The sequence below is a fragment of the Poecilia reticulata genome, chromosome 1 (assembly GCF_904066995.2).
Source record: "Poecilia reticulata chromosome 1, P_reticulata-male-v2, whole genome shotgun sequence".
In the NCBI taxonomy this organism is placed as follows: Eukaryota; Metazoa; Chordata; class Actinopteri; order Cyprinodontiformes; family Poeciliidae; genus Poecilia; species Poecilia reticulata.
This window is the reverse complement of record NC_088830.1, coordinates 30010356-30036513: the sequence shown is the minus strand read 5'-3', so window position 1 is coordinate 30036513 and position 26158 is coordinate 30010356. Positions and strand designations below refer to the sequence as shown.

Below are 26158 nucleotides of genomic sequence, written 5' to 3'. Positions count from 1 at the left end.
TCACCTCCACTTAGAGGCAAGGAAAACTCCCTGTAGCTTCCCTCTAACCCTAGCACAGACATCTTTGTGTTTGTTATAAATATAGCAGACATTTATTCAAACATCCGAAGATAAACTGTATCTTGCCTTATATTTGCTTGGTTGTTACATATCAGAGAGAAACTAATCGTCTGAATTGTTTTGCAGCCTTTTTTAAACAACAGGTCACTTGATTGACACAGTTTTGAAATACATTTAGCATAAATAGGACTGGGAAAAACTTGAAATTAATCATCCTGTATTAGATGAGGAGCCAAAGAACCAAAGCCAGCACCGATGTTATGCGATCGCGTTTTCTTGTAGCTGTTGGAAGACGAGTGACAGATTATTGACTGACCTGTAATGGGGGAACAAATCTAAATCCTTGAATAAAGAATTGCAGTAATCTACATGTGTCATAATAAAAGCTTGAATGATTTTTTGAAAGCCTTTAGAGAAGAAAAAGGACTTTACTTTAGCTTAAAGTGCTCAATAGAACAATATATTTGGACAACTGAACTGATTTGTCAAATTTAAGGGAGGTGAGAGAAACTATCAATGTTAGCAAAGTGCTTATTCTCAGTGATGCCAGCAAGGAGAAAATTAAAAGAGTTACACAGTTGGTAGGCCAGAGCATTTTCTGTAAAACAAAGGAAACAATCTTGCTTAAATACACTTCCCATGTCTGTAGATATTTAGCAACCCTGCAGAAAAACCTAGAAATGTTGGTTCCTCATATTTACAGAAAGCCCTAGTCTCAAACAGGAAATGGACCTATGATCTAAGTTCCCCTACATACTATAATGCTGCACTGTGTAAGTTTCTCTTCAACCGTCACTGTCATGTTATTCTAAAACCAAAATATGTCTAGAAATATAAGGTCAAAGGGCAACAAATGAGTATATGACAAATGAAATCAATGTAATCCATATATTACAATTTTCACAGTGGGTCTGGTGTATTTAAAATGATGCATTGCTGATAAGCCAGCATTGAAGAATGTGTTCAGGTCTATTAAGGAAATCCAGCAGATGGTATTTTGGGGATTGACTGGAATGTTGTAAAGTTGTTGACATGCATCTCCACTAAAGCACAAAACTATACAGTTTTGTGCTTTAGCCTTTAGAGCCTTTAGAGAAGAAAATTAAGCAACTTTTCTGTTTTATGACATTATTCTCTGTGTTACGTGCAGTTAGTGAACATTGTATTGGTGATCAGTAAGTTAAAGAAAGATACACAAACAAAGAAGTAAGGTGCACAGCTCCGCCATCTTACTACTACACTCTTAGCGTTTTGTGTAACACCCACTGTTGACGATGCATGTTTGGTTCCCCAAAAAGGTGGAAACAGGAATCTGCTGTCAAAGTATTGAAGTTTGAAGACAAACTATTCAGCAGCAATGGAAAAAGGTCAGTTTGTGAGTGAGTTGGTGTCTGAAGGTGTTCTTTTCAATTTCTTGACTCCTGTTGGCTGGCAAATGTCTGGTTTTGCTTAACTGCACTTAATATTATCTCTCCTAATCTGGTTCACATTCGAAAGCAATCTGACTCTTTGGTCATTTAGTCCTATAGTGTGTATATTCAATACTGGTCAAGTCTTACTCAGTTAATCTTCATTAATTAATTAAGTAGCTAATTAATTATTATTAAGCTTAATCTTACCTAATTTCCCTTTGGGATCAATAAAGTATTTGTGAATTTGTCCCATGTAAGATAGTTGTTGTCAGTCGAGGGTTACCTTGTTTTCCCTGTTTGTCAAGATAGTAAATACTAAGCATTATCTGTAATTACTACTAAATTTGACTGTAATGAAATACTTTTGATATCAATTTTGCTCATAACAGATTAAATGGGAATGTCTTGAATGTTTTTACCTTCATGAAAATGAACTTTTTTTTTCCTCAGGATGCACAGAGACCATAAAAAAATTATGTTTCAGAGAAATAGATGAATGGCAAAGAGAAGTTGTTAGGCAGGAAATCCTTCAATGTTTAAGATTGTACAGACAGAAACAAAGTGTTTTCTAAATGTGTTGCAATGTTTTTGTTTACCTTTTTGCCATTTAGACAGAGGGGGAAAGCATTTTAAAGTTTCACTTCTGTCTGTGAAGTTATTTTTGTTTCTTTGCCTCCAACCAGCTTGAGGAAAATAAAATAACATGTCCTATCTGTTTCTTATTTTATAACACAATATAAACTGAACAACGCAAGCAAACTATCAAAACGCATACACAACCATTCCTAATCAAAAAAAGATGAGTTGGTCAGTACACACGTCTCTTTGCTTCAGAAAAACTTCCCTCAGTGACTTGGACTGCAGCCTGCCTAGGCCACAAGAAAGCCCCTGGAGGCCCACATTTACGTCACCTGTCTATCTGTCACTCTTTTTTCCCCTCCGACTCGGAGACTCACTTTATTGTCTCTGTCAGTTGTGAGCCGGCGGTTTGCTTCCACTCACTGTCACCCCTCTGTCAGGCCCTGACCGATAAAGCGCGCTCCAGCGCCAATCTCCTTTCTTCAGCTCCGTTGGCTGTTCCTGGACTCCATTCCACCACTAATTAGCTCTTCAGAGATTTCTTTTCATGGAAGCTGGAGGTTGGTGGTGGGGTGTTGGGGGCTTGGCGGGTGAGGTGGGGTAAGAAGAGAGACACAAGAACGATGAGCAGTGGAGCCAGTCGTGTTGGATGCTGTGCTCCAATGACAAGGCACTGACACATGAATCTCACCGGGTGGATGGATAGATGGATGGGTGGATGGATGGGTGGATGGATGGGTGGATGCTCAGACATCCAAGCAAGTGTTTCACTAATGTCCTGCGTCTGTCAGGCCAGTGTGACCACTGCAGCTCTCCAGGTGATTATCATGTTGGCAGGGGCTTCTACATGAAAACACCCCTGTTTCTTTGTCTTCAGGTGTGTAAATATTGTGCTAGTGGAATATGAAAGTAGTGCAACTATAAGGTACAAAAACATAGGGAAAAAGATCAAGAGTGGGTCTCACATCAAGGAGGACCCTGAGGATGTCTTTGTTGTCAACTTCAGAAGGGGGAAGAGAGTAGCAGAGGAGGAAACTGGCAGAAGGGGGAAAGATGCCAGAGAGAGCTCAAAGGATTCGGTCTGGGCAAGGTGATCGGTATTCCTCGGCAGTCTGCCTTCTGGCTCAGATCAGTGGGAGTAAGCTGGCAGCCAAGCCAGAGGGCATAACAGCACAAACACACCTTCAGCAATACACTGCTAGAGGCACGGCTTCACAATCTGCAGAGGCGGGAGTTGAAGCCAGAGACACGAGGAAGAGCAGGAGAAAATAAACACGCTGTAATTACCTTCAGATCATCAACTGCTGACATCTTTTGTAAATATGTGGATGTGTAGAAAAGCGTCGGTTTATCACCCATCAGTGAGTCAAAGCAATAGTTCATCTTATGACAAACGGCCATGCAATGGCAGCGAGGAAGCAACCAGACAGTCAAGCTCTTCCTCAGGCCATGGATGTCACATCATCTCACATCATCACCTCAGACTTTGGATGAGATCCAAAGCAATCCGCAGCGTCTGCTATGTGTTGAGATGCTTCCGGCTCTTCAAGGACATTTTTCTGCCACCTTGCTGCGACACAGGCCTTACACACTCCTAGGATTAGATACCAAAATAGTGCCAGTCAATGCTGTTTCTGCTCTGACTAACAGTCTAAACAGGTACCTGATGGGTGGGCAGAACCAGGAAGGTCCTGCCAATGAGAAACTCTTGCGCACACACACACACACAAAATGATGTGACAGGTACCAGATGTTCTGGCAAGGGCCAGCTGCCTCTCTTAGTGACCACCTCCCACACACACACTTGTATGCACATTACATTTGGATGTAAGGGGTGTGTTTCCATGCAGAAGATGTTCCAAACAGCTGTGAGCTATAACACAGAGCCATGGTATTATGCTAAAATCCACAAATTATTCATTTTTTGCATTTATCAATCAAAAAATTAGGGGAAAAAAAGTATACTTCTCTCTTTTTTTAAATAACACCCTTAGAAAGAGAATAGAACTTTATCTAAAAGTCAAAAACCACCCAGCTTTTTTTGACAATAAATTAATGTTTTTTGGTGTCTGGAAAATTAATCTTATTAATATAACATCACAAATCAGCAGGCACACCCCCTCATCAAGCAACTCCAGTGAAACCTAGTCCCTTACCCAGTAATCCCAGCAGAGACGCCCGTCACCTAGCAACCCAAGCTGAGCTCCAGCACGTTTTGTCAGCTGGTCTTACTGTAATATGTGCTTTATAATGGCTGCTGGAAAAAACAAGTGTTTTGTCGTTGACTTACCATCCAGAAACCACTCGCTGCATTTTTGTTGGTTTTACAGGAGGCTCTACTTCTGCTTTTCAAAGATGTATGGTTGTATGATTAAAAATGTAACTGTGTTTTTATATTGATTTAGAGTCTATTTGATTAGGTGTTCAAAATCTAAATTGTATAAATTGGTCAAACCTAAGTGGATAATTCTTCACCCCCTTGGAACTAAAAAAAATATTACATTCAAGATTATTCTTAGAATATTTCACTATCCCAATAAAAACATGTTTTAATATAGAAATATTAAGTTAGGGGAAAGTATGTTTAGTACCTGCTTAACTGGTATTATTACCAAAGGCTATTTTTGATGGACAAGCAGATAAAAAATCCAGTAAAACCAACACAGAACCTTAAGTTATTGTCGACTCGTCTCTGCTGAAATGTATGTCATTTAAAACGTTAAAGCATTTTAAATGACTGTGTTTAATGCATTAAATGTTTGTACAGTTTTCACTGTAGCTTCATACTCTGTTTTACATCCTACACTGAAATCTGAGATATAGCTGGTAGCCACAAAATTTGCAGAAAAAACCCTAATTTCCTTTTTTTTCTCCATGATTTCAACACAATATCAGCTTTTCACAGGGAAACAAAAGGTAAATATCTGTTTTATGCTCTTCATGAAGATGTAGAAAATCAGCCAATGGTGACTCTTGGCTAGATCTGCAGGTATTTGTTAAGAATACTGCTGAAAAAAAAACCCTTTTTAGCGAGGTTGTTGCGGATTATTATTTTGCTGCCAGCATATCGAGGTTAATATAAGCGAAAACATATGAGCTAAATGTATTTGTGTAGAGTGTGAAGCTATGATTTTAGACAAATGTGAAGATTAAATTCTTAGAAGAACTACTAAATCTACACGTTCATTATTCATCCCAAATGTGATTCCAAAGTCAAGAGACCTTGAGTTTCATTTGGAACCATCGAGTAGAAAAACCAATTTAGGAGCTATGAATACATTTTTTAAGCCCTTAAATCCAATAGACCTTTAATGATGAATAATCTTCATTATTATTCTATATCTCTGATAATGTGGTGTTGTAGTTAATCAATACACAACCACCCTGAACCTTCAGAAATGTCCGTGGAGACTCTCAAGAAGATTGCTCTTCAAGGCTGTGGTATCATCTGATGCTGTCTCGGATCACATTGCCATTCTGCTGGTGCTCTCCAACCTCATGAGATCATAACTAACCTCTATCCTGCAAACTGAGAAAAAGACAAGTCCTTGCTATTTTAATTCATTAAGTAGAATCTCAATGTGCGCTTTTCCTGCAACAAACAACCCTTACATTTCCTTCAGGACAAGGTCAACGCATTTGTGTGACCAGAGATGGAAATAAATAAATAACTGCAAGAAACAATTAGCAATGCATCAATAGTCAGATCAATAGTGATGTTGGTAATTATCACTTCTGGGATAGGGGAGATGGCCTTTCCTTATTGATGCGCTCTAATTCACGGGTATAACCTCAGGGCCCGCAGAATAAATCAAAACACATCAAGGTAAACCACATTCCCAATTCCTTTATGGCAGAAGTGAATTAATATTGCCCTGTAACTTAAAATATTAAAATAGTAACTCAGGTTGTATGAAACTGGTATAAAAGTGCAGTCGTGGCCATGAAAGGTTAGTTTTAACATCAGTGTTGATTAGGTCTTTGGGGTACAAACACAGACTTCTGATTTAACAATAAGGAAAAATATTTAAAATTGAGCTTAATTATTTTTTATTTATTAGCTTAGATCAATTATCTTCTCTTGAAAAAAAGATACATTTTAGATATTTAATCACATTTAGTAAAGCTTGTTTTTTAAAACTTTCTCATTAAGTTGTGAAACACATTGTTAATTACACACATACCATTTTCCAACTTTTATTTCTATTTATGATGATTTTTCCTTTACAGCTATTGCTATTTACCGTTCTACGCATCGCTCGATAAATATGTGTGTGTTTGTAAGTGCAAATGTGTGAATGTATCTACTGTATAAAACACTTTGAGTGGTCAGTATTACTGCAAAGACGCTTTATAACTTCAGCCCATTTACCTTTTTTCTATAAATGAAAACAACATTTAGGATAAGAACAAAAACATTCTGCAAACAGAAATGGCATAAAAAGCATGTGTAAACTCTGCTTACAGGTTGTTATGGTGACATACTTTTAACCCGCATGCTCTATGAAGTTGAATGGAGCTGCATTTTAATTACAAATGTATGACTTTGTCAGTATTCCACTAATATTAAAAAACAATTTTGGAATTATGGTATTTCCATTAAATAAGAAACAAAATCACACATTAATAAATTTGTTTACCCAATAAGTAATTTAAAAACATGTCAACTTCAACTACTTCCTGTTTTCTTCTTCATGGTTGCACCAGTGGCAACATCTGGATGATGAACCTGTGACTCATGCGATGCAAAAAAAGTGTTTCGATTGCTGTTTTTTTATCAAATAAACCAATTTCAATACGACCAAAAAAATAAATAAAAAACACCTATACTAGCACCAAAACTTTTTATTGAAAAACAAGTTTTTTCAAAATTGCATGTTTCCATTAAGCAAATTTATTTTTGAAATGTCAAATTGCGCAACAATGGTCAATGGAAATGCAGCTATTGACAAACTGTGCAAATATTTAGTGAGATACCAAAACACAGAGTAGCTTTCTTAACCGAGCAAGCACCTGTCATATTGTTTAGGTTTGAGGTCCTCGTAAAGCAACAACTCTCGACAGTACGGAGAAGTCTGAAAAGCTACATGCAGGTGGATGAAGGGTCCCTCCAGTTACATTGGAGAAAATCATGAAGGTACTGAGGAGATTCTGGGAAGGAATATTGAGATGAGCCACAGCATTGAAATCAAGAAACAGAGAACATTTTGGAAAATGGTTGTAAAGCCTAGGAAAGCAGAAAGAGAAGTCGATGCCGGGATCATAATTCTGTAGAACAATCTGGCAGCTGCTGCAATTAATCTGCTCCTTTATAAGCTCCTCCTGATTGGACCTGATGAGCTCCAGCTGTGAGGACACCCCTGCTGGGCACACCCTGCAAACCGGCTGTAGACACACACGCACACCAAACTGCACCCAGTCCCGTGGCTGTGACAACACCATGCTGGAGAGCAGCAGGCTGTCCTGCAGAAACTCCTGTTGGGACAACATACAGTAGGGTTTATTATACCCGTTTCCACACTGTCTGTTGGATTCCAATCAAAAATGTTACAATCACATTAATGTGCCAAACAGGTAGAAAGAAAGACAGGATAAACAACATTAACTCAAAGATCCAGAACATGTCAAAAGATATGCTGGGTTAAAGATGACCGCTTCATTTGAAGCTGAGTTCAGTCAGCAGAGAGTCGACACAAAAATCTGTCAGATGAAGACTGGAGTCTGCAGGTGTGAGAGGAAACTGACTTAATTCACAGCCAGACAAACAGATGGCCTTTATAAGAAATCCTTCATGTTTATTATATAATTTGCATTGTTGTCTGCTAAGATATAAATATACTCATTTTTATTAAAGGCGTCCTTTAGAGTCATTTCAGAAACCACTATCAACCTCACAGCTCCACAAATAAACAATTTTTTTTAATTCTCAACAGGATACAACAAAAAATCCAACCAACACTTTCCAAGTCATATTCACTTGTAGAATAAATTTAACGTTTTTTTCAATAGGATTCCTTTCATTTTATTGGAATTGAGACAGAAATACTTGAATTCTTAGAAACAATTCAAATCATCGCCACCTGATGGTATGCTTCTTGTTTCCAACTGTTGCCCTTCTTTAAGTTTCCACAAGAGCTTTTAATAGTTTTCTGTAAAACCTTGAAAGTCAAGGTGTGTCCTCAGATTTACAGCAAAGAAATGGCAAGAATGAATCTGCCTTGGCCTCTGCTTTGCTCTTTCTGAGAAATAATGAGAATCTATTGTGATATTTAAACATAATGTCTCTTCTCTGACTTTAGCTGAAATAGGTTGTGGAAAGAAGTGAAGGAATCAGACTTACAAACAGAGCTACAAACGGAAAACAAATCAGTCGTTATGTTTTTACACTGCAGTGAAGTGACAGAGGTTGTTTGTTGGTCTATAATCACAGGTGATGTCTAGTTTTGATCTGAGCTAAAAGCTGAACCCTCCTAAGAACCAAACTCTCCACAGACATGACGGAGAAAAATGCTTGTGGTTCTTCTGAGCCTGAAGGCCCTTCTCTATCAATAATGCAGGCATGACCAAGCTGATTAACAGAGAAAACCAGTTTTTAGGACTAAGACCCAGCAGAAATCACACAAGTTCAGTCCACTCTCTGTCTGGTGATTTAACACTTTCTTTTTTTCTTACTGCTGACACAATTGCTTTGCTTTCTGCAGGAACTTTGCTGTTTTAGATGTTTTGCTGCATAAATGAGCAATGAGAGAGAAGCAAACACGCAGATTCAACTAATACACAGACTCAGTTAAGGACTGACACCATGTGTATACATAAATATGCATCTTTGTATACATTTGTATGCACATAGATGGATATCTTTCCAATGTCTGATGATTTGAGGTCATTTCCTGTTGACCTCATGATCCATCGTATTTTCTCAAATAAGGTTCAGCATCAAAGTCCCTGTTTTTGGCTCATATACAATCAAAGAAAAGATTTTCACCAGCCAAAATGATCAAAACGCAGCACTTGAACTCTATCACTCTGTATTTAATTAATTCATATTAAAAAGACTATCAAAACTTTAGCTGCACCATCTTGGAGGTGTTTTAATTCTTGAAATTCCTGCTGATGAAAAAAATGCAACGCTCCTTCCTATCAATTAACCAATCAATCAAATTTTATTTGTATAGCACATTTCAGCAGCAAGGCATTTCAAGGTGCTTTACATAATTAAAGAAAAAATAAAACATGTGACATTGAATAAACAGTAAGAAAGAGAGAGAGATTTTGAAAAAAAAAAAAGAAAAAGATAAAAACATATGTTTGTTACAGAATTCAAGCGCCTGTCGTCGCCGGACTCCGCCGTCCTAGAATCAACAAGCACATGTACTAATTTTTTGCATCACTCTGGGATCTGATTTTGGTGACACTATGAAAGAAGGTTGCCCTATAAAACCTGTTTGAAATAAGACTAAGTATAAGATTCTGCAAGTATAACATTGACACCTGGCTCAGGATGCATTTAGTGCCGTCATAAACAACTGTGCAAAGCAAAAAAATAAAAATAAATGGAAATGAAACATGCGATCAAGAGGGATTAGAAAACACTGCTGGGCTCCAGCTAAACAGTGAGAAATGTTCTGTTAAGGAAAATGCTGGCCATCTGAGCCCTCATGAATAAAATGTTCTCCGGCTACAATAATTTAAACTTGTGGATAGTTTTTGCTGTTTCTCAGTAGAATAGACAGGACTTTGAGTTCGTATAAATTGATGTTTAAGCTCATGTAAAATTCTGTCGTCCAGTCGGTGTTTCTGAATGTATTCACTAGAGGGAGCAATCACTTCACTCTTTCTTCTGTGAGAGAACAGGAGCAAAGCAAAAGCGCCCCAAAGAGTTATGGCGTATTTTTGAAAAAGGAATAAATAAATAAAGTCCATCAGAAATTTACAAATACACCTTTCAACCGGCTGAAAAGCAGAAAACATTCAATCTCTTCTCGGGTTTTAGACGCAACTTCGGCAACAAATTGCTGGTCTTTGAGAGTTTAGAAACTTCATATTGGACGCTGAACATTCACATAAAGCAATGTTTTCACCAAACCTCGTCCACTCAACAGCTGTGCCTCCCAAAGATCATTTAGCAAAGGGAGCACCGATCAATACTGCATGCTTGTCTTTTTTTAATCAGTTGATTTAGCAGTTTGTCCAAAAGCTGTGATGCCGATGATTACCGGATAGATGAATGAATCATAAAAAGACACTTTAGAAGTGTCTCCACTCAGGAACACGTCCACTAATCTACAGAGATATCCCTAATACATTTTTCACTTTTCTCTGAATAATTAGACATATTGATGAATATTAACAATTAAGTCTTTCAAATGTCTCATTTTATCTACTGCCAGATAAAGACTGGGGTTCTTAGTGAGTGAATTCCTGAGTTGCTCCTTGCAGAAACATCTAAGATCCACCCAGAAGTCTGTGCTCCGTTTGCTCCAGCCGTGTTGCTCTTGGCTTCCTACCCACCCTCCATGCACACATCCCTCATCCCTGCCACTTTTCCCCCCTTTCCTCTCTCAGTCTCCCCCCTCCATGATTTTTTTTTTTTTTTTTTTAACTTTTTACTTGTTTGATATATTTCTTTCCACCCTACCACCACAATATTCAAAGACTTATACAATATACATGTTCCATCTGGTCAAACTTGGTGAACTTAAATATACCTGTCAAGTGCAACTTTAAAGTTTCCCCCTCGAAACCTCTACTGGGTCTCGCCCAATCCACCAAGGCTTTAATTAAAAAGCAGCCCCAGTTCCAGGATGTGCTTCTAAATGAGGGAGTTTGCGCTGGCAGACGAGTAGCTGGGGTCTTGCAGTGGGACCCGAGCTTGTGGCTTTCATCACTTCCACTCCACGGCTCTGAAGTTCCGGAGAGGCATCTGTCTGACTTGAATTGGAGAGATGGAGAGATGAGCTGCAAGAGAAGTGTAGAGAGAGAGAGGGAAGAAATTGAGGGAGCAGGATGGAGAGGTGGAGGCAGAGGGGGGCTGAAGCCGAAGAGGGGGCAGATACCAAGCTTTTGTTCTGACTCTAAGGAAGAAGAGTTGCAGCAATAGAGACTTTTCTCCTTTTTTTTTAGCTTTTACACAGAGTTTGACAAACTGGTTTGTTAGTTACGATAACTGCGGTTTAATTCCTCCATATTTTTTTTTATCAATATTTAAGGTTATTATCTCTTTTATTGCTTCTAAAAGGCCAAATATGGCTTTTCAGTCCATTCAAAAAATTTCAGCGTAGATTCACAAGTCCCTTCATTAATCTTTAACGCTTAAAATGTGTGTTAAATTATGGAAAATATCTGTATTTTTAGCAAATAAATACAGAATTATTGTCATCCTTCCTGTACGGCTAAATAGGTTGCAGTCTATTTCAGTGCAAAACTAATAAACATTAATAAATTAATATTACATAAAATGAGGATTTTCAGTTCTGACACAACCAAAATAAAAAAGACACAGAGTTAGATGTTTTGTGCATTTAAATACTACACAGAACAATTTACTAGAAATATGTTCATTCAAGAGGAAGAGCTTTTGCTGCAAAATCTGAATCAATGCAACGGAGTTTCCTTGGTTGGAAAACCTTTTATCAATTAGAGTAATAGTTTTAATAATCAGGTTTTAACTTTAATGCATTTAGTTGAGTTTAAATCTGGATTTAAATTAAACTTTAAACTCATTTAAACTCATCTGTTTACTTAAAACAGATGCAGTTTTAAATAAACTGCTTCTGTTCGCTTTCTGATTATAGCGCTGATCTATTTTAAATTGACAATAAACTGAATTAACCTGGAATTAAATGAAATGCAACAAAAATTCACTACAATTATTTGCTAATTTATCTGCAGATTAATATTAATTTAGTCTTAGGCACTTTATAGGTTTAAGATTTGTAAAATGTGACACTTCCGACACAAAATTCTATTAAAGTTCTAGAAAACAGTTTCTGCCTTGATTATTGTTATTTTTTGTGTGTTTATTAGAAAGCCTGCAGCAGTGGGATAATACTGCCCGACTGTCTAGAAAACCAAGCAACCATGACATCTAGTGGTTATTTCCTGAAAACCAATCACCATGAAAAAAGAAAAAAAGCCTTTGCATCTGTTTGTCAGAACAAAACGAAACACACAAACACAGGAAACAACACGTTAAATGAGGCGTTTGGGAGAGAACGCTTAAAGCTCATTTTCTGAATGGGCTTCAAAACTGAACACCTACCAGGGAAAACAGGACAAAGAAAAAGACTAGAATGAGAGAAGCACGGTAGCTTTAATTTAAATAGTAAAAACAGTTTATAACAATAAATAAGATCTCTCTCTCCATGTATTATATTTATTTTTGTGCATTTTTCAGGACCTTTCTTCCAAACATTTAAACGGCCTGTCATGCAGAGCTTTGGGTTCCAGGCGGTGAGCCAAAGCCCACTGAACCCTGAGAGGGGTTAGAAAATTCTCACGCATGTCTTTAACCGATCTGCAAACAGGCCTTTTACTCAAGGTCTTTACAAAGCCCTGTACTTTAATGAAAATAACTGAACACAACACAACAGCGTTTCCAAATCTTAAAAGCACATCAGTCTGACGCACAAAAATAGTTCAAAATTATTCCGAACAGATTAACCAAAGAGAAGCTGCACAGCTGACTTTAAATAAGCTTGATGATTGACTTGTTTCTAAATATATGCATTTTATGGAAACGATGTGCTGAAAGCTTCATTACACATCAGCTGTTCCGCCTCCTGGGGAAAGCATCAAGGAGATCAGATTCCTCGGACCGTCCGATGCGTCCGCGGACATGTGGAGATGATCAGTGCTGTTGCTTCTGCATTGTTGTTTTTGCTTTGCTGCTGTTTTGGGGAAGAGTCCAGATTTTGACCCTGGAGCTGCTCTGTCAAAAGTAAATTTATTTCAGATGCCGGGACTCAGTTTACCCATGCTGAGGGTTTTCTTCTTTTATCTTTAGTTCCTTTGATGAAACATTAGCCACACAGGCTGTGAGGTTATTTATTAGACAGTTTCATTTTTATTTTATTTGTTTTCTCTGACAGTAAATCTGCAAACATCTTATATTTCAGAAATCAACCTCCCTCTCAAGATCACAAACTAAATTATCGAAAGAAAAATAAACAATTTTCACTTCCAGTTACGATTAACATCACAAAATAATATATCTGATATCTGCTACGTCTGTATCTAAAAACATATTATGACTCTGTTTGGATGCTAACACATTACATAAAATGTCAGCCCTTAGAGTTTTCTTTCCATTAGATGTCTTATCTTTAATCCCTGCAGTCGCTGGCCGAGCTCAAAGGCTTTACCGATTAAGTGCTGCCATGTGTAAGTTCAGGAGACTATCAAAGCTCTGAGATGTTTGTGATTACACTCTATGGGAGAAATCACACACTTAAGAGGGTTTTGAGGATTTCTGTTAGCAGGAATTTTGAAATGTGCAAAATTGTGGGAAAGTGATGTGTAAAAATACAACATGTACTAAATGTGTTCCTCAGAATGCAGTTACAAATAAAAACAAAAATACTGGGACTCCTGTGTGCTCATGGCTGGAAGAGATTAGTGGCTCGTGGATAAAAGTGATATTTTATCAGTGTCTGGACTTTTGAGCCTTTTTCTGTCAGAGTGCAGAGACTTGTTTTCACTTTATGAGCTCTGGGATTCATAACCAGCCATAACACTGACATGACTTTCTCTGTTTCATGTTTCACTGATTGCTCCGTGCACCTTTGTATTTTACGACATATGGAAAAATTTTAATGAGGATAAATTCATAAATAATAGGAAATAAAATAAAACCTTTTCTCTTTAAACTTATAATGAAAAATAAAATACAGAAATACATGTATGTGTAATATTTATGGGATATAAATATTATTATGATAGATTAAATTTGTAACATGCATCTCTTTGAGATACTGACGAGATTTTTTTTTCCATGTTCTAGTCATGTTTGTGTTTTAATATTTATTAGCTATTATCTTTCAACATTTTAACAATTAATGGATTATACAAAAATAACAGTTGAATTCTGCCTGATATTATTTTAAAAATTGATCAAGTGTTTTAATTTACCCCATTAGAAATACAAATATGTATTTATGTTCAAGGAAAAATAATAGGAAGCGGTTAAAACTTATTAATTTTGAATTTCTGAATGCATTAGGCAAAGTACTTTTGTTGTTTTTGTAATGACTATTCCTTTCTTCATATTGTCTACTCAATTGTTATATGTTGCACTAAATATGGTTTGGACAGTTTTCTTCTTTTTACACTGAGCTGGATAATTTTTCACAACAATGTGAAACCATTCTCCAGATTCACAGTAAAATTCTAAATAAGACGTTAAACTTTAAGGTCTAAATTACACATTATGAATGAGACAGGGTGCAGTAAGCAATTAAACAGGGTGCAGTTTAATTGAGTGGTTTTATTTTTATACATGTGTCCTTGTATTATTGCAGTTAGCTCAATGGTGAAGGAATGTCACCATTAAGTTTACTTTGTTTCCTAAGTTATTCAAAGTTGTTTAGTACAACGTCATGTTGGAGAGACATTTATCTGGTCATTATTATGAAGCCACAGCTAATATAAACAAGCTGTTATTAGCTAATAACATCCCATAAGCCACAATCATCATTGAGGATTATGACAACTGAGGTTTGGTCAATCGTCATAATCACTCTTAATTATGAGATAAAAACTGTAACAAAGAATTTAATCTCAGACCACAAGTCAAGTCTCAAGTCTTTATGGCCCAGGCCTCGGTCCAGTCTTTCATTTTAGCGACTTAATTCCAAGTTGAGTCACATTTTTAGACAAGTTAAAAATGTATCTTTAAGGCTTTATTTCCTGTAAAATGCTGACAAAATAAAAAATACATATATTTAAATTGCTAAATGTACAGAATTTATTTAAGCTTATGTGTATTTACCCATCAAATGTATTTATATTTAATTTTATCAGGAACTTTGTAGATGGCAAACGGAAAAATAATTCTGCGACTGACTGGCGACCTGTCCAGGGTGAACACCGCCTTTCGCCTGGAACGTTAGCTGGAGATGGGCAGCAGCAACCCTCCCGACCCCACTGAGCAGGACCGGCCCAAGCCTCCATGGGGCCCCAAGCAAAATGTGGTTTTGGGGCCCTCTAGTTCTGCTAACAATGTGGACTGGCTTCAATCAGCAGCCCCATCATTAGATCATTCACACACCTGCTATAAACTTATTGCATCTCTGACAGTCCTGTTTACATTATATACATATATAATATAGGATACATTTATTGGCCAACTGATTTATCAACCAGTTCATTTCTTGGCGACAATTTCCTTAATTTTGGGGGATCGTGATTGGCCGATACTTACATGTGAAGCCCATCTTATCCCCTAATCTTATCTTTGTCACCAAAGGTTTAAAAATCAGCCTCTGTCCTCTTTTGCTCTGCAATGAGAGCTTTGACTCTCAGAGCGGCACCACCAGGTCAGGTCTGCACGTCTGCTGTTGATAATATTCACCACACCGTTTCTTGTTATATTTAGCAACATTTCAGACAAAAAGAAATTCATATCAGCCAAAATCAACTCATTTAAAGTTTAAACTCAGTTTCACACAAACACAAAGACCCTAGCATAAATGTTTGGCTGCTGAACTGGACCGTTCCAGGTTGCTATCAAGGTAGCAGCTTTACAAATCTTTTACATGACATTACATTACCAAGGCTCATTAAAACAAACCTTTATCTTGGCTTTTTTCTATTCTTCCTCTTTCTTTTCTCCCTCCTTGAAGGATAAGTCCTTTTTGAGACATTGTTTTGCTAACTTAACTTCTGACCGGAGCTTTGGACGCTCTGCACATCGCACAGCAGCTCATGTTACCGGCAAAGCGTATGGTACCTACCGCGACCACCACAGGCCCCCCAAGAGCAATTCATTTTTTTATTTTTATCCATAAAATAATGATTTCTACATACATTATCAAATATATATTATTGTAAAAACAAATAACTTCACAGTGAAATTGTGTGTTTTTGATATTATAATGACATAGAAATTATTTTTTTTTAAAATAAAAAATTAGTTTTACTGAGGGGCCCCTTAGTGGCTCTGGGGCCCTAAGCGGCTGCTTAGTTTGCTTATGCCTTGGGCCGGCCCTGCCACTAAAGGTACAAGGGTGTACAGAAAATGGATGGATGAAATGAATGAAAAAAAAAATGTTAAAAACTTGTGTTATCCCTTTGTATAATATCAAAATTGTGTCATCAAATGTGTGTAAACTGAAACTTGAGATTCTATTATCATAGAACATTTACATTTCTTAAATCGTGTCTTTATTTTAGTCCATTTTACATTACCGTTTTTCTTTGGCAAGAACAAAAGCATAAAAGAAGATGAAGCAGTAGGTTATTGTGAGATGTTCACAATGACCCATGACTTTCAGTTGCATCAGCTTTGACTCCTGAGCCTCTTCTGAATGTCTGTTCTGTAATTACACACAGCAGACCAAGCTGCTGTACACACTCACACAGATTCTTCATCTTGATACAGTATTTATGTCACACTTCTTATTCATGTGTGCAAGTGGACTATTTGAAAATTAGAAGACACATGAAGAAGATGAATAGAAACAGGCTCACTTATTTCACACACACGGCCAAACTAAGGATGGAAAGCATAACATGGCTGCCGATGCACACACACCAATATATACACAGTGTTTTCGTAATGTAATTAAATCAGCCCATGCTTGGGCTCGGAGACATCCCCTGAGGATTTAAAAGCCCACACTGACTGTCCCTGCAGGTCACAGAGGTGCCTGTTTTTCTTGGACATATTTCATGAGACTCCATCTCTTCCTGATGGGAACTGAGCCTTTGGAAGAAAAAAAAAAAAGATTTGCTTTTGACAAAACCAGCACAAATGTTTTCTAACAAGCCAAGATCCTGATGCTGGAGGCAGAATGGAGTAGATTTACTTTGCAATGGGATAGAATGGATGATGCAAAATGACTTGTATCCCTTGATCTTTTTTACATTTTGTCAATCACAAGTATTGATGTATTTTTGCTGGGATTTTATGAGGCAGAACAATAACAATAATTTGAAGAAAAAGGGAAATATGCTGCACAGTTCACAAAAAAATAAATGTTGCATTCATAAGTATTGAGCCTCCATTTAGTCTACACTTTGTACAATACAACATCTTTTCAGGCCAAACATCTCTGCTGGCTTTTCACTTCCAGAAAAACATTTTGCTTATTTGTAAAATAATTAAATCTCAGTTGTTTTGGATGAAGAGAACTTTTTATCAACTACCACAGATTCTCAGTTGGGTTTGAGTTTGTCCTTTGACTGGGTAATTTTAACTCATACCATTGATCTTAACATCGTCACTCTGCTTGCATGTTTAGCGTTGTTTTCCAACCCAGCCTCAAGTATTTTCCAGCTTTAACAGATTTTCTTGTTGGATGTTTCTACTGAAGAAAAGCAACCCTTCATCATGATTCTTCCACCACAATGTTTCACGTTTGCGGTGGGGTGTTCACAATGATCTGTAGTGTTAGTTTGCAGCTCAACCAAAGTTGCCATGACCCAGAAAGAGGATTGTAGCAGCAAGGGTCTTGAAGAGGACTCTAAAACGTGAAATCATCCATTCTAATAGTGGACAAGTTGTGTCTGTTTAAAAATAAAAAAAAAAATAAAATAAACTACCAACAAGCACTGGAAAAAAGAAAGATGCCAACCAACGTCTCCAAAAACCCAAAATCTCATCACAAGACCTACAGCAAGCTCTTGCTTCTTCAATACAAAAATGAGTGCCTGCTCTTTCAGAAAAAACTTCACAACTCTCTTGCGGGAGGTGGGCAAGGAGGAAACTTTGCTAGCTAAAATAAAAAACTCTCTACCAAAGAACAGGACTTCTAAGTCTCAAATTGAATTATTTAGACACCAGAACAAAGGACTTACTTCATACAAACCAAACACAGCTTTCCAGGAAATGTCAACTGTGAAGCACAGAGCTGGAAGAGTCAGCTGTTTTCATCTACAATGACAGAGCTGAGGAAGAACTGGACATGACAGTGACTCAAAACTTACCAGTAAGTCTACCAAGGACTGGATGAGAAGTAAGACGCATACAATCCTTGGCAGAGACAATGCCTTGATCTTAAACTCACTGAGATGCTGTGAGGTGACTTAAAACAAGGTGAACATGCAAGAAACACCTCCAACATCCAGACGCTTTTCACAACTTTTTGCAGACAAATGTCAGAGACTGGTAGATGTCTACAAGTCTCTCAAAAGTTATTTCAAATGTATTAGAGGGTTGGGTGTCTTTCCTCAGGAAGAAAACACACCTTTGTAGATACATTCTGTTTAATAAAAACAAGTATTCATGGAATTAATAACTTAGAATTATTTATGAAAAAATTGCCTATTTGCAGATTTCTTTAGAATAATATTAAAAGAAAATGAAACTTAGAAAGCTGAGATACCCGAGTGCAATTCTAGGCATCTAGGCACCTGAGACGTTATTAGCTGGTGTTTGCAAATGAACCAATCCCGGAGCAGCATTCATTTTCTTTGACAGTGATTGGGTGTTCCCTGAAGAGCAGAGAAAACGAAAACCGTGGATTTTAGCTTCTGCCATTGTGCCAAGAAGGTTTCCACTATGCCCATTAATAAGTATCAAGGCATATTTGGTGTGTGAACTATTAAAATAGGCAGCTATAGGCATTTTAGAGGGGATGTGGATTTCAGCTGTTGTGGTCCCCAATATTTGGTCCAGGTTTTGCTACATTTTGGGTGTTCTCAATATTTGCCTAGTATTTTTTTTGTACAAGTGCAGAATTTAGACTGAGATTGACCCTAATCCAAAGGTATGTTGGATTTTTACATGAAACTTTTGTATAAACTGAAACGCTGTTAAATGTTATAGTTCAAACCAATTTGGACAATAACTGTCTTGAGTTTCAGACATGGCTGAAAGTGGACCTCCTGCTGGTACTAATCAAGTCCATCCTCAGGTCAGACGTATCGATAGCTGCAGCCTGTTTGAGCCGAGACCTTGCAGACTCGGGTCATTATCCCGGCTGCTGAGGCAGGTGGAGGAAAACGGCTGTAGGCTGTACTGTGATCCAAGACTTCTAAACACATAATCCGCTTTCCACTGAGGGTCCCTAACCACAGGAAGCCTCTCATGCAGCAGCTCCACAGATCTCCTGGCCTCAGCGCATCTCATCTCATCTCCCTCAGATAAACAGTCATATTTGATTGATAAAGAAATGACATCACGTTTTATAACAGCAGTGATGAGTGAAGTTTTCCTTGCACTGATGGCTTTTAGCATCTTTTGTTCTTTACGTCTGTGTTGTGTCTGTGACTGGAGTCAACGTATAGATTTTTCTTTTTCAACAGATATAATCACATTTCCTTTAGCTGGTCTATGTAACATTAGAGTTTTATGAGATTCAGAGCAGTTATGAGAAACAGAGTCTTTGCTTTGAGAAGCGCATGAAAGGGGTAGATTATGAGAATCCTATCTTTCACGTCAGTCAGACAATTTGTTTTGAATGATTGAACATTTTCTAATAATTCACTTTTAAGTTTCTGATTCCACAGATTACTTTGGAAACAATTACTCAACAGATGAATATAAGTAGTTTTCACAATAAACAATGGATGCATTGCATTGGAAATACATATGAACTGTGGCTTTGGAGGAACCCGGAGTATCCTGAGAGAACAAACATGTACACAGGGAGAACATGCAAACTCCATGCAGAAAGAGTCACAGCTGACCTTATTGCCTGAAGACTCGTCACATGGTTTCAGAGTATTTGTCTATGGGGCTCTGATGTTAGAAGCAAATAAAAAACAGATGAATTTTTAAACCAGTTTTGATGTCACTTTCATCATTAGAGCCACACAAACAAAAACACTTCTCTACAAATAGCAGTTTTCAATTCTCAAATAGCCTTCTTCTGTGCACCAGCTGCTTTAAGTAGTACAGTTGTACCTCCAACCAGCACGCAATAAATGATTCAGTAATACTTTAAAATGGATTTATATTTATTGAAGCAGTACTAAAATGTCTTTGGACAGAAAAGTAAAAATTTCAATCCATTTTTGGACTTTCTAAACATGATGATTTCCAGGTTTTCACTATAAATGACCACACAAACGCATGTAATGCAATCCATACTCTACAGCTTAGAGGTTTTCTTTTTGTTGGTTAGTTTGCTTGTATCAGAAATAACTAGAGGTTTCTAATAACTCACTATAAGGGCATTACTTTAAACTCAGCATGAGCCATCTATCATCATCATCATCAATGAGCTTTTCATTTTTATTTACTTCACCAAAACACGTGTTGCGATTGTACAATCAGTAGCTTCACCAAAAACTGCTTCTAAATTCTAAAAAACATTATTTTCACATCTGGAGTCTACAAGCCCCCTGATTGGACAAGCCCACTTTGCTCATCCAGCTGTTGTGAATCACAGACACAGAAACAAACAATTTGTGACAGACAGACACTCAGACAGCTTCACTTGAACTTGTATTTATAGGTAAACACTCCCTATGTACAAATACTAACTTGCACTCCTGTATAAAATAGACAGCATTCACATTGCAGCAGATACTTGAGCCTGTACAGCCCCAGACTGCTTACAGGTCAGTTCAGTTTGTATTCTGAGTCAGGTTACAGTATTTAATTTGTTGATTTGATGAATAGACAGAAATCTACCCGTAGAAATATGCAGCATCTAAGAAAATGGATTTCGGCCTTTTTAATCCAAACACATGTTGCTTGTGCTCGTCTCGCTCTGAGTTTACCACAGTTTTGGCAGTGGTGCATACACATCTCTGTGCATATGCTAAATGAACTTTAGCTCTGGAACCAGAGAAACAATCCGCTTCGCTCTCGGCTTGTCTTGGCACCGTCACATATGAACTCTAAACTGTTATCTGACATTTTTTAAACTCCAACATTTCTGATAATCACAGCAGCCGTGACTTCAGCTGGAACGTTCAGTGTAAACAAGCTCAGGAAATGAAGCTGACGAAGATGGTGATGTCCACTCGTTATTTTCTGGAACACCGTTTTGGGCGTAGGAGTCGTTAACCCTTTGTAAATCACTTGTTTTCTGAAATACCTGCCATTTAGCAGTTCTAAGACCTGTTGTAAATACTCATTCACTGATTGTTTTAATATAGGAAAACTATTTTCAGAGTTTGATGGTTTAAAATATTGTAGGAAATTGTATTTTGAGAAGATATCTGGTCTAATATATATACATACATTTAATACATACATTTCTAGCAACTAAGTTTAAATGTAATGCTTTTCACAGATAATGTTCTCATGATGGTGTTTGTTTTCTCAGATGTTTTTCTAATCAACAAACCTCTCAGAGAAGCCCACCCAGCAAAATAAATGTTGTATCATCCAAGTGCAACTTCTGCTCTTAATTACCCAAATCTCCAAACATTCTGTGTCTCAGTAGCTCAACCCAGGCGACGCCAATTTCCCATCCTTTGATGATCAACCACCGCTTGACGGGAATAACTGCACGAGTTTTGATCTAAATGGATAAAAATCAGTAATAAAGCAAAGCAAGCTTATTTCTGTAATAATATTTATAGACGACGTAACCCAAGATGTTTTGCAGAATAAAAAAAACACAAATTACAGTGAAGGAAAAACACACATTCAAGCATTTACATCTAATTTGTTGTAAGAATACAATGAAGATTAGACAGATTTACCTGGCAAAGAGGTTCGTCCTAACTGGTGAGATCCAGAGTCTAATGAACCGTTTTAGGGTTCAATGTGATAGAAATCAAATATAAAAAATATATATTTTTCCATTTTCCACAATAAGAAAGGCAGCAACTGTCTGACATATTTTAAAATACGGGAGAAATGTGTAATTTAGGAACAAGTAGTAAACCATTGAGGAATACAGAATGGGAGAAATCACTTTCCTAAACACTTCCTGTAGGTCCTGGCAAAAGCTTTTTATTTGTCCATGTAAGCACCCCTCAATGTGTTTCTGTTCAATGAATCAAAAGAGGAACATGTATAAAAATAGTAACATGTTCCAAACATCTCAAAGCTGCCTGCTAGACGTGTTACGATGAGATTTTGGCTCTTGTGCCTCAGTTAAAACAAGTTTCCTGTTTTTAATTGTCTTCACAGGTGGGCCTCTGAGTGTCCTTTGACCCCGAGGGGCGTTTAAGGTTCCCATTATAACAGTCAAAGGTCAGTTTTGCGCTTCAGGCTAATTGATTTTAGTGAGCTTACCTATGCATATGTGCTCATGAATCACAGCGATCGCAGCTCATCAGTGTGATTGCTTCTTTTGGATGTGAGCCCATCACTCCGCAACATTTAAGATTTTGTTGGTTTTCATCAATCCGATCATTAAAACAATGGATTCTGTAGAAACAGTGTAATGAGAAGGACGTAGTGAAGAGGCTTTCTCTGCCTGTTTATATTAACTATTAAAACTATTGAGTATGACGTTTCAGAAGAAACAAAACGTTCAGGCATTCAGGCAACACTGAGGATGAAATCTCTCTTTTCAGAAACATAATCAGAGCCAGATGGTGTCGATCTTCTCCCCTGCTAACCTTTGACTCCCCCTCTCTCTGCCTCCGACTCCTACACTCAAGGGAGAACAACACAAATCAAGCAGTTGCTCCCCGATCTGCTGAAGGAGTGAAAATCAGGAGTTTGCATCAGATGATGCAGGGAAACAACTATGACCTCTTGATTAAAAAGCAATAAAATGAAAACGAAAGATCGTATTAGATACCTGGGGGTGAAATTTAGAAAGACTTTGGGAACATTATGAGTTTTATGAAGTTTGAAATACAATATTCTGTGTTTTTATTCCTGCTATTTATCATAGCATAAAACCCTGCTACTTAAAAACTGATGTAGCTTATTGTCATCAGTTCCACTTTGAACAAGTTACTAAAATCAGTTATTATTGTTATATTTAACTTGATGTAAGTCAGTAAAGAGTAAGTAAAACCTAACATAGTACAACACTGCGGGTCATTTAGTTTGTCATCAACAGAACATGCCGTCATGGCAGATTTAATTCAAAAAGAAAAGTTTCCATGCGTGCCGATGTAGTCACTGGAAAAGATAACTACGTCACTTGATTATGTCATTTTTTTTTTACTCCTTAAGCATCAATAATTTGAATTTGTCATTTTTTATCTGGCTCCATCACACTCTTACATAATTTTGGAGGAATGTTTTCCTTTTTATTTCTTCCAGGCATTAAAGTGGAGGTTAGGGACGACAACCGTCCGTAAATAGCTAAAAATGCTTAAATAGCTCAGAGCCCCTTTGTGAAAATGCTTTCAACTGCATATTTTAATAGTTTAAACACCAAATATACCTCAATAAGCAGTAATGCACACAGCGGAAACCGTCTTGGCACTACTGCAGAATTTAATATCTTCAGTCTTGCCCATCTCTGCTCTTGAGAGTGCAGCCAATCTGCATCAAAAGTTAACTGTGCTAATGAATTGGCTTCTTTGCAAGCATCAGTCAATAGTGTGTCAAGTTTTTTTATGCCCCGTTATTTCATATTCCCTTGTGGCATTTTCACAGAAAGACACACAAATGGGTGAATCTGTGAATACTGGACCAAGAACAGGCCGGGATCCACTGCACTTCAGTTTGTCCAGTTTTCCAGACATCTGTTTGTTACCACAGACCTGAATGTTCTGGACCACAAAGCTGCCAAAGATCCTACTTTTAAAAATCTGAACCTACCAGATTTTCAAAAGCATAAGCATAATTATCAGTAAACCAAGAGCATTTCATTTGCAGTAGATGGTTGCTCATTTTCCTCATCACTGTACCTGCAGCAACAGTATTTTTAATTTTTTTCCGAGGCGGTAATATATGTTAGGACTTTTCTGAACAGCTCCACATAACATTTTATTTATAACACTTTATGGCACCTCAGTAATTTTCTTGTAGATTTACTTTTGCATTCGGAGTCAATAACCCAGTTTGTTCCAGTCTTCTATGATTTCATATTCGACTCACTGACTGCAAAGTGTTCAGGTTCTAAGACAAGTTTATTTATACAGAACAAATTATACATGAGGCAATCCAAGAGGTTTTACTGGACATTAAGCAAAAAGGATTGAAAGCAGATAAAGCATAAAAGCATTGTGTTTAAAACACAGATAACAAAGCCGTAAAAAATAAAACGCATCAAACAGTTAATTATTCAGATTGTTTGATAAACAAAGTTACAATAAACAAAACTGTTTGTTTCAGAGCAGAGGAGCAAAGAAACTAAATTATGAGAAAATCTTCAGTCCAACAATTCTGCTTGGCTGTTGTTATGAAGCATTAGAGCATATTATGTGCTGTGTTTGTTTATCAACCACAAAAAAAGTATTGTGTTGTGGTGAAAATCTGTTTCTGTCTCTCTAACGAACATTGTTTTGGAAGTCTTGTCACAATGTTTGCAACTTTGCAAGAGTAAGTTGTGCTGTAATGTCAATGTCAAATGTATTTATATAGCACTTTAAAACAGGTATAAAACTGCACCAAAGTGCTGCACAAGAACAACACAAATAACAAAACAGAGCACAAAACAAAACATCAATTAAATGCCAAAGAGTAAAAATGAGTTTTAAGAGTATACGAGTAAAACAGGTAACCCTTTGAGTCTAAAAAAGCAAACTGTTAAATTTAATATACTAACTGAGGTTCATAGAGTCTAACATGCAAAATTCAACTCAATAAAATACTTTATCTTGCAGGAAAACTAAATGTTCTTTTTGCTCACTGTACTATGATGGACTTCAGTTTATTTGAAAATGGCATCACAATTTTCTCAAACTGAATGACAGCAATGATGGTTGCTACTTAATTATTGTCAAAGCAGCAATAGAGTTTTTCTATGCTCTGATATGTATCGGGGATATTGAGCTCATAATCTGGCACCTTTAATTAATTAACAGATTATTCATGTTAATGTGTGCATTCTGGAAATAAATGTGGATTAAATAATTGTTATGATTACATTGTTCTGATAACAGAATAGACATTGTTCCCATCAGTTACACTTAGCTCACCACACTCTTTTTAACCACAACAAAGTTTTCTGATTCACTTTAATCAATATCCATACTGCCATTACAAAAAGCATTCCAAGCTGTTCTGCTTGGCGTTTGTAATAGCCATAAGCTTAAAGGGTAGATTATACTTATATTTGGGTTTAGATATATGCATCACAGCTGCAGGCGCCATACGCAAATTGATGTTACTATTCTTGTTCCCTCTAAGGGGATGTGATGACACATGGGCTGCTTTTTATCCGAGTTGAATGACATACTGTGTGAACATTATGAAGCAAGTGATTATTTTGGTCATATTTTCTAACTCAAAGCTGAATAAATTTGAATTCTTAATGATTTAAGCATAAAAATGCTGTGATGAGGGAAGATGTGGCCTAATCAGACCAGCACTCTATATCAAGGTTTGCATAATTATTAGGCAGCTTCTTTTAGGGCACAATAGACCAAAAATGGACCAGATGAACGGGCCTGTGCTTGGATAAGTAAAGGGCATCAAGCCTCACTTCAAAGCCCATTTCTGCCATGAAAGAAAAAATAAAATCCCAAAAAGAAGTCATAATTATTGGAATAAAAATCATAATTTTGAGAATAAAGGTGAAAATGTTGAGTTTTCATGTCATAATTACAAGAATAAAAGTAATAATTTCATGATAAAAAGGCATACATTTGGGAATAAGTCAATTTTTTGTTTTAAAGTGATCATTTTGAGTTTCAAAGTAATAATTATGAGAAGAAGAGTCCATTTTGAGTTTTAGAGTCATAATTATGATAATGAAGAGCATAATTTCAAGGATAAAAGTTAGAATTTCAAGAATAAAAGTAATTTTGAGTTTCAAAGTCATAATTATGAGATAGAAACTCAAGCTGCTTTTGTTCTGCTTCAGTATCTTGTATTTATGACTTTAAAACTCAAAATGATGACTTCCTGTCCA

The 26158-nt window shown here is 37.0% G+C and overlaps 1 long non-coding RNA gene across 1 annotated transcript in view; it reads right to left on the bottom strand.

Moving 5' to 3' along the window:
* Window positions 1-9333: 9333 nt before the first annotated feature.
* The window catches only part of LOC145552931 (uncharacterized), a 46801-nt gene continuing 29976 nt past the window's right edge, over window positions 9334-26158 (bottom strand). The window contains exon 3 of the long non-coding RNA XR_014089065.1: window positions 9334-11009. This is a non-coding gene — a long non-coding RNA (uncharacterized LOC145552931). The remainder of the gene's footprint in view (window positions 11010-26158) is intronic.